At 45.4% G+C, this 17,746-nt stretch overlaps 1 long non-coding RNA gene across 1 annotated transcript; it reads left to right on the top strand.

Annotated features, from left to right (window-relative positions):
* The first annotated feature begins 534 nt into the window (after positions 1 to 534).
* On the top strand, positions 535 to 7,608 carry LOC114022136. Its single transcript, XR_003566357.3, has 3 exons — positions 535 to 2,428; positions 5,053 to 5,147; positions 7,243 to 7,608. It is a non-coding gene; the product is annotated as an uncharacterized LOC114022136 (long non-coding RNA).
* Positions 7,609 to 17,746: the final 10,138 nt, after the last annotated feature.

The following is a 17,746-nucleotide window of genomic DNA, read 5'->3' as shown; positions in this document are numbered from 1 at the left end:
ACACAGAAAAATCTGTGACAAATTTTCTGACAAACGGCCTCCTGTGTGCAATCATCTCTATGCTTCCAAGTCAGACTGCAAAGCAAGACTGACATCCTGTGGTCACTCTCAATGTCTGGGGAGTTGTGTCCTCCCGACAACAATTCCCCTTTCATTCACTCCCTTCTTCTATTTAAAACTCTTAGATAAAGCAATGATTTTTACAATACAGAGGTAAAGTTCCTGTGCAGTCTGCTTTCTATTAAATATTGTCAAGGAGAGAGTGAAGCATTTCTTTGTTCTTATTGGTGGCCTTTTACTTTGGACACTACTCATGAAACACAATATATAGTCCATTTAAAATTCACCCAGAAGTTAAGGAACGTGTCTATTTATATATCCTATAGTCTATTTGTATTTCTAAAGCACTTATCACCATGCTATTTAGGTGGCTGAGCGCAACGTCCACTGTCGCCAATGGCACCATTAACGCCGGGCGGGCCAGGCACGTCCCCCAGCGGGAGGGGCAGGGCGGGGCCCCGCGTGAGTGCCCCAGGAAGGGCGGGAAGCTGGCCAGGGAGCGGGAATCAAGACGGTTGCGTCCTCACCGCGCTCAGCCTCCTTGGGACGGGCGAGCCCGGCGGCCCTTGCGTGTTGCCGGGGGAAGGAAACGCGCCGCCTGACTAAGGGGCTGGCCCTGGGGTTCCCCCTCCCGCCCCCGGTGAGGAGCCTGGCCGCGCCTGGAGATAGCGCGCGCCCCCCCGGGCGAAAGACCGCAGCCAAGCAGTACTCCAAGCCGTAATCCCGAGGACCGCAGAAATGGGGGCTGCACATGCGCCTAGACGACAGCGCGGCAAGCGGGCGGCCGCGGCTCACGCCGGAGCGCGGGTCTGTGCGTGCGGCGGGGCGGGGCTGACTCGTGAGAACTAGAGGGGCTGCGCAAAGTGAACGAGGAGAGCGGGGCGCGACCTCCACGGGAGAGGCCGTTCGAGGAGCCGCGTCAGACACTCCAGCCCCTCCCCGGTCACCCAGGGCTTCCTCGCCCCCCGCCCCCACCTTTCAGATCAAAAATAGTCAAGGCCCCTGCTAATGCTGCAGACAAGAAAGCTGGGGTCCCTCCCCCCAACGCCCCACCAAGCGTGGCCCCTAAACCCTCCAATACCTAAATGCTCTCCCTTGGGGAGATACGTAACGTGGCCCTCAACGTTTGAAAACGGGTCGGGACTTTTCCACCCAGCAGGAGATGCAGAAAACAGCCTCCACTTTAAACCCTTCTTGCACTGATTGTTCCTGTAGTCAAGGTTTCGAGGTGCCCATGGCTGGTGCTAGACAATGAAGGAGATGGAAACTGAGATACAGGGAAGGTTTATCTTAGTAACAGTTTGAAGTTGATTATCACTCATGGGCTAGTAACAGACCTGCTGGGATCCAAATCTGCTTAATTTCCTGTGAGGAGTCCGGTGGCATCTTAAAGACTAACAGATTTATTTGGGCATAAGCTTTACCTGCAAAAGCTTATGCCCAAATAAATCTGTTAGTCTTTAAAATGCCACCAGACTCCTACTTGTTTTTGTGGATACAGACTAACACGGCTACCCCTCTGATACTTAATTTCCTGTATATTTCACATTCTGAAGCATAACTTCAACCTAACCATTTGTCTCTTTTCCCATCCCCTTTGTGGGGATGGAGCGGGATGTTAGAGTCAGCATGCAACCAGATATGTTAGGTAAAAACACAAGATACTTGTTCCGGAAGATTGCAACATAACACTACTTTATTTGTTAAAATCCAGAACGTTAAACACTCAAGAACCAAAAACACAGAAAGCAGACTGCACAGTAAGGCAGACTGGCACAGTTCACCCCACCGTGCTGTACAACGGCTCTTTGCAGACTGCAGAAGACCCAGATTGCACACTTCCCTGTAGAGCCCCCTAGACCGCAAGCAGGACCAGGAAATCCCTTATAATTTAAAGCAACAGCTTGTATTATGAATAAGGCTATTTTTGTTTCAGCCCCAGGGGCCAAGGGACTGCAGCTGGCAGCCATCGGGGCCCAGAAAGGATTCCAGCAATGGGACAGCCTCCTCATGGAGCCCTCTGCAAGATTCTAGCGACAAGCGACAGCCTCCTGAGGGAGCCTCCTCAGGGTTCCAGAGATGGGCTACAGCCTCGCGCAGTAAGGGGGGGCGGGGGGAGACAAGCACAGAGACAATTTGTTCTTCATCTCAAGGTGACCCTCCTAAATGGCCCTTACTGCCAAGTCGGAGCTGATAGCTCTACATAAGAAGGTGTCAAAATAAATTTGACATCGTAATGAGTTCCTATCCAATCTCTGCCGTACTACAGAACTAAGAAAATAATAGCTGGAGGGAATCCTCTTCCTGCATCTAAATCCTGAAAATCACACTGAAATGCTGACACCTGCAGCCGTCCTGGAAAGCTGAGGTGAGGTGGAGTGGTAAGACAAATGCTGCTGTTTTAGGGTTTCATCCTAGTTAAACCTTCAGTGTTGTACTAGAGAGAAAAGATGGGTTCTTTATGGCTTCTCCTAAGAGCTTCTCTGTGTGTTGAACCCTTGACATATTTCAGGCTGGTGTACAATTGACAAAGAAATTAAGGCTCCCTCACTACTATGAGGCCATGAATTGACACCTTAGCCTCTTTTTGCAAAAAGAAAAGGAGTACTTGTGGCACCTTAGAGACTAACCAATTTATTTGAGCATAAGCTTTCGTGAGCTACAGCTCACTTCATGCTGTACCTCACGAAAGCTTATGCTCAAATAAATTGGTTAGTCTCTAAGGTGCCACAAGTACTCCTTTTCTTTTTGCGAATACAGACTAACACGGCTGTTACTCTAAAACCTAGCCTCTTTTTGTTACTTACTCATAACTGATTAGTTTCTGATGGTGTGACCAGAGTTACATTGCAACTAATTAAAAATGTGTTAGGATGTGCACACTCCCACCATGGCCCCTTTGTGTTACATGCTGTACAAACACATCAGATAATACAGTCCCTTATTAAGATGAGTTTGTCATTGTATTCAGAACCCTTACAGTAATATTACTCAATAAAAGAGAACCTAAAGGAGAACACTGTCCAGGTAAAAAGAGCTTCCAAAGATTTTAGGCAGAAGTGACATAAGTACCCTTGTCTTAGTATTAGCTATGATATACATAAGGAGGCTTTCAGCACTGCATCCAGTTGGACACATTAGCACTGCTACCAGGAAGACGAGATGGATAAACTAAGGTCCTCTAGGAGAATCAACACATTGCAGGCAGTAGCAAATGAACTAAGCTAAGCAGCATGAAAGACATTTACTTTGGAATATATAAACTTTTTACTGAGGGGGCAAACTTATGTTGCCAAGAGAATAATTGCTTCCCTGCAGTGATCCCCCTAACTGATTCTTCAGAACAATTATAGGTCATATGAATTACTGCTTGGAACTGACAGTACATTAGTCCCAAACATTCCTGAGTGGAATAAACACCATCTAAAGAAAAATTGGTCCTTTTTTATAACAATAATGGATATTTGGTCCTCTGTGTACAAGCATTGGTGGGCACCTTAAATATAAATGATTTAGTTTACAGTATTAGCAAATAAAGCACTATGTCCAAGGTAAGTATGAAGCAGGAGGAGGAGGGAGGGAGGAAGCCATCCTCTACACTTCACAATTTCCCTGAAAAGAGCAAATATTAAAATAACGAAGAAATTAAGAGATGTAAGTGTGTACTGGCATTTGAAGGATGTAAAGATGCTCTTGTGATTAAGGCAAAAGACAGAGTAAAAAAAAAAATGTGTTCTTGTCTCTGCCACAGACATGCTCAAGGCTCAATCCTATTGAAGTCAATAGGAATGCCACCATTTACTTCAGTGAGTGCAGGATCAGACCTTAAGTGCCTCCATTTCCTCACCAGTAAATACTCAACTCACAGGGGCTTTGTGAGGCTAAATTAATGTTTGTAAATGCTTTGAGATTCTTGGACAAATGAGGCTAGAGAAGGGCAAAGCATTATTAAACACTAAGAAGGGTCAGGAATTGTTTAGGATTATCCACAGTATTATAACTAGGAGTAATGAGAATAAGGGCATGTCTTCACTAGCAATGTTAAAGTGCTGGCTGCGGCAGCGCTTTAATGTGTCTTGTGTAGTCATGGCAAAGCTCTGGGAGAGCTCTCTCCCAGCGCTCTAAAACCCAACCCTATGTGGGGAATAGCTCCCAGTGCTGGGAGCGTGGCTCCCAGTGCCTGTGCACTGTCTACACTGGCACTTTACAGCGCTGAAACTTGCAGCGCTCAGGAGGAGTGTTTTTTCACAACCCTGAGTGACAAAGTTGCAGCGCTGTAAAGTGCCAGTGTAGACAAGCCCTAAGTTTCCATCGGATCACCTCATGATATATCTGTGTGCATATACTAAACAAATGGTAAAATTCACCTCATCCCCACTTACCGATAAGTACCCTCAATCTAAGTTCAAAAAAAGAAAAATGAATGAAGAAATTTGTCTTACACCATGTCCTCTATTATTGAGCAAAGAAAATATATAAGTATCAGTAATAAATTTCCTAACAAGAAAGTCTTAATATTGCTTTTGTCATTTAAACTAGACAAGATAGAGTACTCAAGAATTTAAAGGTCAGGTTCCCACTTCAAAAGGAATTAACCCATATTACATACACTTTTTTGATAATTCTTTATGCGGTTAAATATATACCTCAATACATGCAGTCTACGCACAATGGCCAAGGTAAGGTTGTCAGAACCTAGACTTTTATATCAAATCTTCATATTTTGTTGCACTAATGTAGGTTTTTGCATTTAATTTTTTATAAAGAAAAAATTATAGTAAACTACTGCGTGTGCAGTCATTAAGAAAAATTCCTTGTCCTTGTAAATTGGATATTTAACTCATCTGTGGATGAACATATCTGCTAGTGTAAAGTATGGCACCCAATACAACAACAAAATAAATATATGTTCTGGTACAGTGCATCTTTTCAGCATAAAAGCAGGACAGGTACCTCATGGTAATAGAGAAAATTGTTTTTCTTTTTCATTAGAACCAATTCCTGTATGGCATTTGTGGAAGGGTTCAGCTTTTCCTGGTCCTCAAAGTCTGAAATAGTATCTTGTGGCGATAGCACTGAGGGATAAGGTAAGCATCCTGGATTTGATTCAATTCCTGTTCTAGTTTTAGCCCACTTTGCTTATGTAGCAGAAATAGTCCCAGGTTATGTGTGAACTGATTGTTTGACAGTCCCTGCTGGAAACATCACTTATGTTCTAACAATGCAGTAAATATAAATCACAGAGAAATATCATGACCTACACTGGACAGGGCTGCTTTCTAATTCAAAGGCCACTGCTAATTAATCCTTCCCATAAACTAAAGGGGAGAATACTGTAACCGAGCTAAGTTATCCTGAGCTAAAGAAGAAAAAAAATTCCCTCAGGCTCAAAAAATATTTTACTAACGTAAACTAATAAAGAAATCCTTTCGCCTGCCATTGGTGGAACACAGAAGGTGTTTAACTGTGCACAACACCATACAACAGGAAGGACAAAGAAGCACAGTTGTCAACTGCAGTGCAAATTTAAGGAGGTGGAATGTTGTCATTAGTGATTAAATTTGGCCAGGACACCACAGATAACATCAAGTCTTGGAAAAAGTGCCATAAAATTTTGAATGGCAACAAATAATCAGGACTTCAAATTTACATCTCATCCAAAAGACAGCACCTTCGAACAGCACAGTGCCCCACAGAACCATGCTGGGGCAATGGAGTAGGGCTGCCTCAGAGGGAAGGGGGTTATCTACCCAAACACCAGCATCCCTTCCTGTTACATATGTAATTGTTCCTTGACTCATCTAAGGGCCAGTTTGCACTGGGAGTATTTTTTAATCAATGTAGCTACACTGGTGCAAGCCCCCAGAGTCGATGCACTTGTGTGGCTTAACCCAGTTTAAAGCCAGGATAAACTACACCAGTGCAAGTCCCATATCACATTGGAGTAGCATATGTACACAGGGAGTTTGCCCTAGCACAGCTATGCTGATACAAATATCCCTACTATAGCTAAGTTCTAAGTTTTCAATGTCCAAGTATTCACCAGCCTGACACAGATGAGTTTGCAAGATCTTCCTAGTACCAGGTGATATTGCTGCACGCAGGAAACAAAGTTACAGAAATAAAATTACATGCCTGTTCAAAATAGTTTTAAATTCCTTTACTTTTTGCTTAATCTCTCTTCTAATCTCCTCAAGTGACCTCCCTTTATGGATTAAGTGCTTCGTTCAGGGTGAGATTCTCCATTGGTATAAATCAGAGTAGCTCCTTTGATTTTGGTAGAGCCACGATGATTTATACTAGCCGAAGGTCTGCCCTCCACCCCCATCTTTCTGCCCTAAATTACACCAGCGAAAGCTCCGTGATTGTCATTGGTGACATTCAAATGAAAATAAGCACAGATTTGACCAAAAGTATCTGAAAGGAGTTTAACAATGAGACAGAGTGCCCAATCTGGCATGAGCAGATCCTCTGGATCTCAGAAAATGTTTGCAAAATGTCTTTATTGATTGGTAATTATTTGGATAGCTTACCTTCTAAATTATACTTTATGGAAACGCATAATAATTAATTAGTACATAGTACTGACATAGTAGGTGGTTAAATTAATCCCAGCATGCATTGCATGCTGCAGGCCTCATTTCCTATGGGAAGGTGGTATTGTAGTTGTTTAGGTTGTTTCCTCAGGATATCTAGGAAGATAAATTCCAGACCCTGTGGTGGACACACCCGTGGAATGAGTCAGATCACCTCAGAGAACACTAAGTATAGGGTGAGGATAGGTTGTTTGCTTGTTTGTTTTTTAAATTTATTGTATAACATTCATTTCATCCATTCAAATAAAAAAAGACAACTGGAAAATAGCAAATTAATTTACAATGTCCTTTAAACTATTTTATACTACAGTGTTTCTTCCAAACAAGAAATAAAAGCCACAAATATATTCAGGAGAGGGAGAAAATGTCAGTTACATACTGTCTTAAAGTAGGAGTTCCAGACCCTGAAATAAAACACTTCTATCTCTTCTGCAAATGACACAATCCCTAGTGAATTCCAGCGGGAGGGTCCAGTTTGGATTAGAAATAACCTCACTGATATCTGTGAAGTGCTTTTCCAGTCACAGACCCCTATTTTAGGGAAACAAAAGCTGTCATTGAGATGTCCTCACTTGTGTCTAATCAGGGCTTACAGAGTTCTACATCAGCAGAGTATACTGAAACAGCATGAACTGGTGAAAGGCTGAGAGAAAGTAAAGACCAACATCATCCATTAGCTCCTGATTTAGAGAAGACAATATCCAGTGCCTGCTTTTGGTGACAGGCGTAGATGTTGACAATAAACAGTGTCCTAAAATCACAGATAACCAGCCAGCAAGCCATGGGCTCAATTACACTTGTAAATCAGAAGACTGAGGGGTTTTTTGGTATGTCATTCTTTATTGAAGTGCTGTTGTGAAATATAAACAAAAGAAAATAATTTTGAAATGTTGGAAGACAATATTAGGGGTTGTGCGTAGAAATACTATCCAGCATTAAATTAATTGTACAATGATTCTGTCCTATCATGCCCTTTTGCCATAAAGGATGACACTATTTTAAAATTTGGTTCACTTCAAATCCTATTATACTTCCATTATAAATACACTGCTAGTGACCAATTCTCTACTGGCCCCAGTTACACCTGTGCCACCCTGCTGCCTTCAGTGAGATTCCATGGATGTAAGTAAGGGAGTAAGATTGCAAAATTGTAGATGGTATGCTGCATCACTCAGCATTCATTTGTACACTGACTGCACATCATTCAGCACTCTTCAAGAACTGTCACAGTGAAAGAACCAAGGTACTATCTATTATCTTCAATTACAACAGTTCTTCTAGGATAGGCCTCAACGTCCACAAATATGTAATGGTACTCATATCTTCTGCTTTCAGGATTCTCTTTCACTTCCACGTGGACTGTCCTGTGCTTTCCCCATTCTGACCCCTCATGGCAGAAAGATAACCGCAGAGTAGGGAGGCTAATCCAGTAACTATGACACATCAGTGGGTAGGAAAGTTTACAGGGAGTTAAAGAAAGGGGGTGGGGAAGTGTTACCCTTGTTTACAATGGATAAAGAAGGCTTGAAACCTTTTTTTTGTTTTAGTTTACTTTTTACCTTAGAAATATTAAGAATATCAAGTCTAGTTTCTCCTGTTTTCCTGGAAGTCTTACATGGAGAAATGAAAAATATTGAGTAGGGGTGTGAATAGGAAGAATTTCATCCCTCATTCAGGTTGCACTTGCTTGATAGTTGATATCATAACCTAGTCATTGTCCAGTAATCCATACTCTTTTCCAGGACAAGCACGATCAATAAAATTTGAATTACTAATGTAAATCACAGACTTTTTTAAAAAATTGAAGGCTTTCATCTGCCTCCAGCTTATATATTTTACATTTCAGCCAAAATGAGAATGAGGCTGAGAATGAGGCTAGGGAAAAATGAGAATGAGTTCTGAGAATGAGGCTAGGGAAAAATATGTTTTGCCCGATCTTAAAAAATTCTTGAGACCTTTTCTTATAACAGTTCTAGCACTTCCTGCTTTGGAACAGGGACTTGAAATTTGGCACAGGGGGAGAGGTGACCTTTGCACCAGGGATGTGAAAATCCATCCACATTTGGACAATTTAGAAGTCTATGAAAAATTGCAGTTTATACACACTCAGATAAGCTAGAGCTTAACATTAAAAATCTCCGGAGTCCATCTTTGTTGAACATGTGTGAACCTCTCATAGCTCCCAGTGCTGACCAGACTGCTCATGTGTCATTCCCAGAGCACCCGAGCATGCTCCAGCCCTGGGCTCACCGGCTCACAAGGAGTTTTGCTGTAGAGACTGCTTCTTCCTAGCTTTCCTCAGGTGGAGTGGAGTGGAGCTGGCACCAGAAATGAGAGCAGGGTCTCTCTCTCTCCTTTGACACTCCCCCACATCCCATTACTGGGACCCAGGCAGCATGGAAGAGTAAACTATCTGATGTGAATGTAGAAGGAATGAGAATGGTGGGGGGGAGGAGAGGAGAAGTAGATTGGGAGGAGTGTAGTGAGACTGGGATTGAAGAGGTGGGGGAGAAAAACTGACTGGGATTTGTGGGGGGAACTGTGACTGATTGGGAAAAGAACACTGAGGTCAAGTGAGGAACTGGGCAGAGACTGGGACTCACTGGCTAAGGAGACTAGGAACCAATGAAGGGGGGGGAGAACGGGGGCAGGGAAATGAAGAGAGAGAGAGAGATCTGGCAACGAGCTGGGAGGTGGGGAGAGAAATGAGACTGGGACAAGGAGACGGGGAGGCAGATTGAACAAGGAGCCAAAAGAGGGAAACTTGGACTGGTAGCCAGTAGCGAGGTGGGGAGAGACAAAACTGGACAAGGAGTGAGGAGGGAAGAACTGTGACTGGCAGGGCAAGGAGACTGAGCATAAGGAGTTCGGGCGGGATGCAGGGTCTGGAGTGCCTGAATGCCTGGGGAGTGAAGACTGAGACTAGATAGGCAAAGAGAATTGGAGTGGGGGAAAAGACAGGACTGGGACAGGTTGGAGGGGATGGGGCAGAAGGGATCAAGCCTCGGGAAAATGGATAAGAGTCTGCCTACTAGAGCACGCCACACTCCTCTTCAGAGTCTGGAATGGAATCCACAATTCCTGAATCTCATCACTCCTCTGCTATCAGGAAATATGTGAAAAACTCACTGGTGAAGTGTGCATCTCATCTCCCCCTAGTGAAGATCTATATCAGTTACTTCATTAGATCACATGACAAAGGTCTGTGTGATGGATCTAAAGGTTCCACTCCTGCTGATGAACCATGTGGGTGTCAGTATACCCACCACATAATGACATTTGTTTTTTCAGTTTGCTTTTTTAAAAAGCTAGGAAATTAAACACACAAAACTATTTAAAAAATCATTATTAAGGTAGGAAGAGCCCCCTTGAGAATTTATGGTATAGTCTTTAATTACATGATCACATGCCTCATTCAGTCCACAAGATAGATGTTCAATTAATGAGTGGCTTTTCAATGTTTTGTTTTATTGGCATTGTCCAATATGTGACCAAAGGCCTTATTTACTGCATGCTATTCAAATCCTGCTCTGAAGACAGAATTATTAATTTCTTCCTGGGCTTTTCTATAGGATCTGAGTGCTTCTGCACAAGCATTAATTACATTAATTAATCTTTATAAAACCCTGTGAGATGGGGTTGGTGGTACTATCCCTATTTTACCGATGGGCAGCTGACACAGAGAAAGTTTAAAGTCAAAAGGATCCACTAATTTTGGGTGCCTGATTTGAGAGGCCTAGGACATGATTTTTAAGAGTACTTAGCATTAATAGCATTTAATATATTCAAGCACAACTGCGATTGACTTCACTTGCAGCTGTGAATACTTAGTACTTCTGCAAATCAGGCTGCAGTGTTTCAAGGTGGGCACTCAGAAAATGAACACACAGTTAGCAACTTCTTTGGTTTACGTGATTTGCCCAGTATCACATAGCAGCTGTGGCAAAGGCAGGAATAGAGTTCAGTACTCCAAGGCAAGATTCAATTGCCTAAAAATCATTAATCCTTCCTTTCTCATCCTGCAACCCCATCTAATGTGATACATACATTCCAATTTCTACTACAAAATGAGACAGGGGTACTGCACAACAGCCGCCTCCTTTAGTACACAATCCTCATTTATCCTCAGAGCAGGTCTATCCTGTGCATTGAATAAGGTGGAGGGCCTTTGGGGGGGGGAGGGGGGGGAAGAGTATGTGATCATGTGATTAAAGATAATCATAATACATACATACATGGGGGGCTGAATGCTGAAAATCATGTCCCAGCTAAGGGCAAATCCTATCACTGAGGGTATGTCTACACTACGAAACTAGGTCGAATTTATAGAAGTCGTTTTTTTAGAAATCGGTTTTATATATTCGAGTGTGTGTGTGTCCCCACAGAAAATGCTCTAAGTGCATTAAGTGAATTAACTCAGCGGAGCGCTTCCACAGTACCGAGGCTAGAGTCGACTTCCGGAGTGTTGCACTGTGGGTAGCTATCCCATAGTTCCCGCAGTCTCTGCTGCCTATTGGAATTCTGGGTTGAGATCCCAATGCCTGATGGGGCTAAAACATTGCCGCGGGTGGTTCTGGGTACATATCATCAGGCCCCCGTTCCCTCCCTCCCTCCATGAAAGCAAGGGCAGACAATCGTTTCGCGCCTTTTTTCCTGAGTTACCTGTGCAGACGCCATACCACGGCAAGCATGGAGCCCGCTCAGCTAACCGTCACCGTATGTCTCCTGGGTGCTGGCAGACATGGTACTGCATTGCTACACAGTAGCAGCAACCCATTGCCTTGTGGCAGCAGACGGTGCAATAGGACTGGTAGCCGTCGTTGTCATGTCCGAGGTGCTCCTGGCCACGTCAGCCGGGAGCGCCTGGACAGACATGGGCGCAGGGACTAAATTTGGAGTGACTTGATCAAGTCATTCTCTTTAGTCCTGCAGTCAGTCCTATTGAACCATCTTATGGTGAGCAGGCAGGTGATATGGATTGCTAGCAGTCCTATTGCATCATCTTCTGCTGGGCAGCCATGAGATGTGGATGGCATACAGTCCTTCTGCACCGTCTGCTGCCAGCCAAAGATGTAAAAGATAGATGGAGTGTATCAAAACAAGAAATAGACCAGATTTGTTTTGTAGTCATTTGCTCCCCCCCGCCCCATCTAGGGGACTCATTCCTCTAGGTCACACTGCAGTCACTCACAGGGAAGGTGCAGCGAGGTAAATCTAGCCACGTATCAATCAGAGGCCACACTAACCTCCTTGTTCCAATAAGAACAATAACTTAGGTGCACCATTTCTTATGGGAACCCTCCGTGAAGTCCTGCCTGAAATACTCCTTGATGTAAAGCCACCTCCTTTGTTGATTTTAGCTCCCTGAAGCCAACCCTGTAAGCCGTGTCGTCAGTCGCCCTTCCCTCTGTCAGAGCAACAGCAGACAATCGTTCTGTGCCTTTTTTCTGAGCGGATGCCATACCAAGGCAAGCATGGAGGCCGCTCAGCTCACTTTGGCAATTAGGAGCACGTTAAATACCACATGCATTATCCAGCAGTATATGCAGGACCAGAACCTAGCAGAGCGATACCGGGCGAGTAGGCGACGTCAGCGCGGTCGCGTGAGTGATCAGGACATGGACACAGATTTCTCTGAAAGCATGGGCCCTGCCAATGCATGCATCATGGTGCTAATGGGGCAGGTTCATGCTGTGGAACGCTGATTCTGGGCTCAGGAAACAAGCACAAACTGGTGGGACCACATAGTGTTGCAGGTCTGGGATGATTCCCAGTGGCTGCGAAACTTTCGCATGCGTAAGGGCACTTTCATGGAACTTTGTGACTTGCTTTCCCCTGCCCTGAAGCGCATGAATACCAAGATGAGAGCAGCCCTCACAGTTGAGAAGCAAGTGGCGGAAGCCCTGTGGAAGCTTGCAACGCCAGACAGCTACCGGTCAGTTGGGAATCAATTTGGAGTGGGCAAATCTACTGTGGGGGCTGCTGTGATGCAAGTAGCCCACGCAATCAAAGATCTGCTGATATCAAGGGTAGTGACCCTGGGAAATGTGCAGGTCATAGTGGATGGCTTTGCTGCAATGGGATTCCCTAACTGTGGTGGGGCCATAGACGGAACCCATATCCCTATCTTGGCACCAGAGCACCAAGCCGGTGAGTACATAAACCGCAAGGGGTACTTTTCAATAGTGCTGCAAGCTCTGGTGGATCACAAGGGACGTTTCACCAACATCAACGTTGGATGGCTGGGAAAGGTACATGACGCTCGCATCTTCAGGAACTCTGGTCTGTTTCAAAAGCTGCACGAAGGGACTTTATTCCCAGACCAGAAAATTACTGTTGGGGATGTTGAAATGCCTATAGTTATCCTTGGGGACCCAGCCTACCCCTTAATGCCGTGGCTCATGAAGCCGTACACAGGAAGCCTGGACAGTAGTCAGGAGCTGTTCAACTACAGGCTGAGCAAGTGCAGAAAGGTGGTAGAGTTGTGCATTTGGACGTTTAAAGGCACGCTGGCGCAGTTTACTGACTTGCTTAGACCTCAGCGAAACCAATATTCCCACTGTTATTACTGCTTGCTGTGTGCTCCACAATATCTGTGAGAGTAAGGGGGAAATGTTTATGGCGGGGTGGGAGGTTGAGGCAAATCGCCTGGCTGCTGGTTATGCGCAGCCAGACACCAGGGCGGTTAGAAGAGCACAGGAGGGCGCAGTACGCATCAGAGAAGCTTTGAAAACCAGTTTCATGACTGGCCAGGCTACGGTGTGAAAGTTCTCTTTGTTTCTCCTTGATGAAACCCCCCGCCCCTTGGTTCACTCTACTTCCCTGTAAGCTAACCACCCTCCCCTCCTCCCTTCGATCACCGCTTGCAGAGGCAATAAAGTCATTGTTGCTTCACATTCATGCATTCTTTATTCATTCATCACACAAATAGGGGGATAACTACCAGGGTAGCCCAGGAGGGGTGGTGGAGGAGGGAAGGAAAATGCCACACAGCACTTTAAGCACAGCACTTTAAAAGTTTACAACTTTAAAATTTATTGAATGCCAGCCTTCTTTTTTTTGGGCAATCCTCTGTGGTGGAGTGGCTGGTTGGCCGGTGGCCCCCCCTCCGCATTCTTGGGCGTCTGGGTGTGGAGGCTATGGAACTTGGGGAGGAGGGCGGTTGGTTATACAGGGGCTGTAGTGGCAGTCTGTGCTCCAGCTGCCTTTGCTGCAGCTCAACCATACACTGGAACATACTGGTTTGATCCTCCAGCAGCCTCAGCATTGAATCCTGCCTCCTCTCATCACGCTGCCGCCACATTTGAGCTTCAGCCCTGTCTTCAGCCCGCCACCTCTCTTCCTGGTAATTTTTTGCTTTCCTGCACTCTGACATTATTTGCCTCCACGCATTCGTCTGTGCTCTGTCAGTGTGGGAGGACAGCATGAGCTCAGAGAACATTTCATCATGAGTGAGTTTCTTTTTCTTTCTAATCTTCACTAGCCTCTGGGAAGGAGAAGATCCTGTGATCATTGAAACACATGCAGCTGGTGGAACAAAAAAAAGGGACAGCGGTACTTAAAAAGACACATTTTATAAAACAGTGGCTACAGTCTTTCAGGGTAAACCTTGCTGTTAACATTACATACATAGCACATGTGCTTTCGTTACAAGGTCGCATTTTGCCCCCCCCCCCCCCCCCACTGCGTGGCTACCCCGTCAACCCTCACCCCTCCCCGTGGCTAACAGCGGGGAACATTTCTGTTCAGCCGCAGGCAAACAGCCCAGCAGGAACGGGCTCCTCTGAGTGTCCCCTGAAGAAAAGCACCCTATTTCAACCAGGTGACCATGAATGATATCTCACTCTCCTGAGGATAACACAGAGAGATAAAGAACGGATGTTGTTTGAACGCCAGCAAACATACACTGCAATGCTTTGTTCTACAATGATTCCCGAGTACGTGTTACTGGCCTGGAGTGGTAAAGTGTCCTACCATGAAGGACGCAATAAGGCTGCCCTCCCCAGAAACCTTTTGCAAAGGCTTTGGGAGTACATCCAGGAAAGCTGCGAATGCCAGGGCAAATTAATCCTTTCACATGCTTGCTTTTAAACCATGTATAGTATTTTAAAAGGTACACTCACCGGAGGTCCCTTCTCCGCCTGCCGGGTCCAGGAGGCAGCCTTGGGTGGGTTCGGGGGGTACTGGCTCCAGGTCCAGGGTGAGAAACAGTTCCTGGCTGTCAGGAAAACCGGTTTCTCCACTTGCTTGCTATGAGCTATCTACAACCTCCTCCTCATCATCATCTTCTTCTTCGTCCCCAAAACCTGCTTCCGTGTTGCCTCCATCTCCATTGAAGGAGTCAAACAACACGGCTGGGGTAGTGGTGGCTGAACCCCCTAAAATGGCATGCAGCTCATCATAGAAGCGGCATGTTTGGGGCTCTGACCCGGAGCGGCCGTTCGCCCCTCTGGTTTTCTGGTAGGCTTGCCTCAGCTCCTTAAGTTTCACGCGGCACTGCTTCGGATCCGTTATGGCCTCTGTCCTTCATGCCCTGGGAGATTTTGACAAAGGTTTTGGCATTTCGAAAACTGGAACGGAGTTCTGATAGCACGGATTCCTCTCCCCATACAGCGATCAGATCCCGTGCCTCCCGTTCAGTCCATGCTGGAGCTCTTTTGCGATTCTGGGACTCCATCGTGGTCACCTCTGCTGATGAGCTCTGCATGGTCACCTGCAGCTTGCCACGCTGGCCAAACAGGAAATGAGATTCAAAAGTTCGCAGTTCTTTTCCTGTCTACCTAGCCAGTGCATCTGAGTTGAGAGTGCTGTCCAGAGCGGTCACTTTGGAGCACTTTGGGATAGCTCCCGGAGGCCAATACCGTCGAATTATGTCCACAGTACCCCAAATTTGACCCGGCAAGACCGATTTAAGCGCTAATCCACTTGTCAGGGGTGGAGTACGGAAATCGATTTTAAGAGCCCTTTAAGTCGAAATAAAGGGCTTCATCTTGTGGACAGGTTTACATCGATTTAACGCTGCTAAATTCGACCTAAAGTCCTAGTGTAGACCAGGGCTGAGAGTAGAGAATTGTAGATTCCATTCCCTTCAATTCTTTACTTTAACCAGAAGACCATCCTTTCTCTTCTCATTGTTGCCAACTGGAATTTATTTTTTTACACAGTCTTCACTGAGGCATGGAAAGCCACAAAAACACAAAGGAGGCCCATTTTGTTACATCATCAGAGTGACAGCAGAGCAGCAATGTGAATTACTGTATGTATGTTTCCAAGGAACTCAACATGACATTGTACACAGCATTTGTACAGAGATGGCGCTAAATAGGGTGTCTCCAAATATGCACTATTTACATAAACCACAAATGTGCATACTATTTACAGTAGATTCACACTTGCCTCTGTAATTTGCACCATCCTCGGGGCTTGTCTGGATGGGCAGATAGATTTACACCCCAAGCTTCTTTGCACTACCTTGAACTAGCTTGCCATGCTAGATATGCTGGAGAGTAGGGATAGGATACAGAGGGATCTAGGCAAATTAGAGGATTGAGCCAAAAGAAATCTGATGAGGTTCAACAAGGACAAGTGCAGAGTCCTGCACTTAGAACAGAAGAATCCCATGCACTACTACAGATTAGGAACTAAGCGGCTAGGCAGCAGTTCTGCAGAAAAGGACCTAGGGGTTACAGTGGACGAGAAGCTGGATATGAGTCAACAGTGTGCCCTTGTTGCCAAGAAGGCCAATGGCATTTTGGGATGTATAAGTAGAGGCATTGCCAGCAGATTGAGGGACATGATCGTTCTCCTCTATTCGACATTGGTGAGGCCTCATCTGGAGTACTGTGTCCAGTTTTGGGCCCCACACTACAAGAAGGATGTGAAAAAATTGGAAAACATCCAGCGGAGGGCAACAAAAATGATTAGGGGACTGGAACACATGATTTATGAGGGGAGACTGAGGGGCCTGGGATTATTTAGTCTGCAGAAGAATGGGGCGGGGGGGGGGGGATTTGATAGCTGCTTTCAACTATGTGAAAGGGGGTTCCAAAGAGTATGGATCTAGACTGTTCTCAGTGGTACGAGATGACAGAACAAGGAGTAATGATCTCAAGTTGCAGTGGGGGAGGTCTAGGTTGGATGATAGGAAAAACTTTTTCATTAGGAGCGTGGTTAAGTACTGGAATGGCGTTACTTAGGGAGGTGGTGGAATCTCCTCCCTTAGAGGTTTTTAAAGTCAGACTTGACAAAGCCCTGGCTGGGATGATTGAGTTGGGGATTGGTCCTGCTTTGAGCAGGGGGTTGGACTAGATGACCTCCTGAGGTCCCTTCCAACCCTGATATTTTATGCCCTAACTGTCTGTGTGGACCATGCTGCACTTCATTGAAAGTGCTCTAGTGCACTTTGATCTTCTCCTGTTTCAAAGCAGTGTAGATCAAAGTCCACGAGAGAACTTGCAGTGCAGGGTAGCAGGTTCATGGACAGATAGTGCATGGCATGCTAGTGCAAGGTAGATTTACACCCCAAGCTGCCAGGCACTGACTGTTTGTCCAGATAAGTCTTCATTCAGTTCCTTTTCCCTTCCCTCCCTAGAGTGAAAAAACAGTTACCAACCTTTCTGTAACTGTTGTTCTTCCAGATGTGTTGCAAATGTCCATTCCCATGTAGGTGTCTGTGCACTGCATACACAGGCACTGTCCCATGTATGTTGCAGAGCTGGTTCTTGCCAGTTCTATATTCAGATGTCATTTTAAGATGGCTAAAGGCTGGAGGGAGAGTCTTATATCCTTAACTGCACCTAAAACTACTCAAATCCAATTCTGATGGCTCCCATTGACTAGGACAATTGGTTGTAAATGGCTCTGTTTACTTAAAAACCTTCCTATGTATGTGTGGGCCAGCCCAGGAAGAATGGACGCTGGGGTCTCACAGGACATGTGATCATGTCTCCTGATACTGGAATCCATCTTAAATCTGGTACTTTTCCATTTAGAAGGAGGGGTGGGACCCAGAGAGACAGAAGATTCCCACCTTGTGCCAAAGCTATAAAAGGGGGTGGAACAGAACAAAGGAGGTGCAGTCATGAGAAAGC

The sequence above is a fragment of the Chelonia mydas genome, chromosome 6 (assembly GCF_015237465.2).
Source record: "Chelonia mydas isolate rCheMyd1 chromosome 6, rCheMyd1.pri.v2, whole genome shotgun sequence".
Lineage (NCBI taxonomy): Eukaryota > Metazoa > Chordata > Testudines > Cheloniidae > Chelonia > Chelonia mydas.
This window is presented reverse-complemented; position numbering and strand designations above follow the sequence as displayed.